The 2,633-nt window shown below is 39.4% G+C and overlaps 1 pseudogene; it reads left to right on the top strand.

Annotated features, from left to right (window-relative positions):
* Positions 1 to 664: 664 nt before the first annotated feature.
* Positions 665 to 2,117, top strand: LOC128775485 (60S ribosomal protein L23a-like; annotated as a pseudogene).
* The last annotated feature ends 516 nt before the right edge of the window (positions 2,118 to 2,633 follow it).

Below are 2,633 nucleotides of genomic sequence, written 5' to 3'. Positions count from 1 at the left end.
AGATGAACATAAGGAAGGGAAACAAAAATAATATAAAAACAGGGAGGAGGACAAGGCATAAGAGACTCATAAATATGGAGAACAAACAGAGGGTTACTGGAGGGGGTGTGGGAGGAGGGATGGGCTAAATGGGTAAGGGGCATTAAGGAACCTACTCCTGAAATCATTGTTGCACTATAGGCTAACTAATTTCGATGTAAATTTAAAAAATAAAATTAAAAAAACCAAAAAAAAATAGATTGTAGTTTTTGTATACCTTGTGCTGAGAATTGATATTATCTATGTCAACATAACTTAACTGTTTTTCTCCAAGAAATTCTCTCTCAGGAAAATAAGATTGCAACCCAATAAATAACTAACTTTATCATGTGCTTCAGGAAATTCTGCAAACTGATTTATCAAGGCAAACAGTTGCTTCATTGTGGCAAACAGCTAGTCTTATCAAAAAAACTGTGTGCTCACCTGCACAAACACCTTGCTTATCAGCACAAGAGTTTGCTTATCCAGACTTGTTTTAAGACCCACTGTGTCCACCAATCCTGAAGTACTACATCACAAACTTTGGCCAATCTTCACCTATTCCCTGCCTTGAAGGACTTGCCTTAAGTTACCTGAGCCCAGACCCTAAAGCTTTCCTCTACTGAGACACTAAGACTCTGTTAAGATGGCGCTCTCCCTTGCTGCCTTAAGCCTAACACACTTGACTTTGCTTGACCAACAGGTTATTCTGGAAGTTTTTGTAGGTAGTCAGCAATCAACATAAGTAAGAGTACATATAGTCTTTTCTACTCACGTCATTACTGAATAAATGCCCACAAAATATTCACCTACAGACATGTTTGCCTTTTTGGAATTTGAAAATCTGGTAGTAATTACTATCTCTTCTACATAGATTATATTAGAAGTTGTATCTAAAGGGGTACCTTTAGAGAAAGGGGTACCTGGGTGGCTCAATCGGTTAAGTGTCTGACTTTGGCTCAAGTGTCTGTTTTCAGCTCAGAAGATGATCTCACACTTGTGGGATCGAGTCCCACATCAGGCTCTATGCTGACAGCTCAGAGCCTGGAGCCTGCTTCAGATTCTGTGTCTCCCTCTCTCTCGGCCCCTCCCCTGCTCATGCTCTGTCGCTCTCTCTTTCAAAAATAAATAAACATTACAAAAAATTTTAAATAGGTGAGAAATATTTAGCACTTCTTACCTAACCAAATAACATGTGTGTGCTGCTGAGGCTTGTATTCTAAGAAAATGTTCTACCTTCAATGTTATTATTTGTTATGGTTCCTACCAGATGACGAAAATTCCATTATTATGCTGATAAAGTTCTTGGATGATCTGAATACTAGCATTGCTGCACAAAAGATGAATCCTCTCCCTGTCATGAAAATGGACCTGAAGCTCTTGCCCCTCCCAAAGCCCAACCTAAAGCAAAAGCTTTGAAGGCCAAGAAAGTGGTGCTGAAAGGCATCCAGTCACATATGAAAAAAAGAAGATCCTCAAGTCACCTACCTTCCAACTACCCAAGACACTGCATCTTTGAATGCAGCCCAAATATCCTCAAAGAGCACCCCCAGGAGAAGCAAGGTTGACCGGTATGCCATCATCAAGCACTATCGAGTTCCACCCCGCCCCCTGACCCCCGACTCCTGAGTCAGCCATGAATAAAATAGAAAACAACAGGGGCGCCTGGGTGGCTCAGTCAGTTGAGTGTCCGACTCCGGCTCAGGTCATGATCTTGCGGTCCATGAGTTCGAGCCCCGCGTCGGGCTCTGTGCTGACAGCTCAGAGCCTGGAGCCTGCTTCAGATTCTGTGTCCCCCTCTCTCTCTGCCCCTCCCCTGCTCATGCTCTCTCTCTGTCAAAAATAAAATAAACATTAAAAAAATTTTTAAAAAAATAGAAAACAACAATACACTTGTGTCTATTGTGGACATCAAGACCAACAAGCACCAGATCAAATACGCTGTGAAGACAATCTATGACATTGATGTGGCCAAGGTCAACACCCTGATCAGGCCCAATGGAGAGAAGAAGGTATATGTTCGACTGGCTCCTGACAACGATGCTCTGGGTTTTGCCAACAAAATTGAGCATGTGAAATTCAAACTGAATTCAAACTGAACCCAGTTGGCTAAATCAAAATATAAGTTTTCACCATAAAAAAAAAAGAATCAACTCTATTGTGTTTAACAATGGCACATGATATTTGATCTTACTTTCCAATAGTTTGTTTTGTACTATTAATAATATAGCTATATGTTAGAATCAGAGGTCAATTTTAAATGCTTAACACTATTGTTATGCATTTAATTTTCTTCATGTTTACTAAAAGCATGTGATAAGTGCTGCCAATCTTTGTACTATTGTCAATCTCCAGTTGATTCTTTTCTTCTCCCAAAGACAAAATACAAAGTCTTTTGAAGTAAAAAGTTTTAGCACTTTTTTTTTGTCATTTGGAAGAATTTGTGTGTAATGTTCCTTAAAACTTGTTATCTACAACGTGAGGTGGATAATTATCAACTAGTCCTCTGAATATTGAAGTTATATGGATGTGTACTTGCATTCATACAAAATACATTAAGTTTAATGGGGCCTTTGGGTTTTTTCCTCTTCTAGTTTAAGTGGAAATTCATTTCT

Source organism: Panthera pardus, unplaced genomic scaffold (assembly GCF_024362965.1).
Source record: "Panthera pardus isolate Hobbes unplaced genomic scaffold, ASM2436296v1 HiC_scaffold_8, whole genome shotgun sequence".
In the NCBI taxonomy this organism is placed as follows: Eukaryota; Metazoa; Chordata; class Mammalia; order Carnivora; family Felidae; genus Panthera; species Panthera pardus.
The sequence above is the reverse complement of the archived record's forward strand: the minus strand, read 5'-3'. Positions and strand labels throughout refer to the sequence as shown.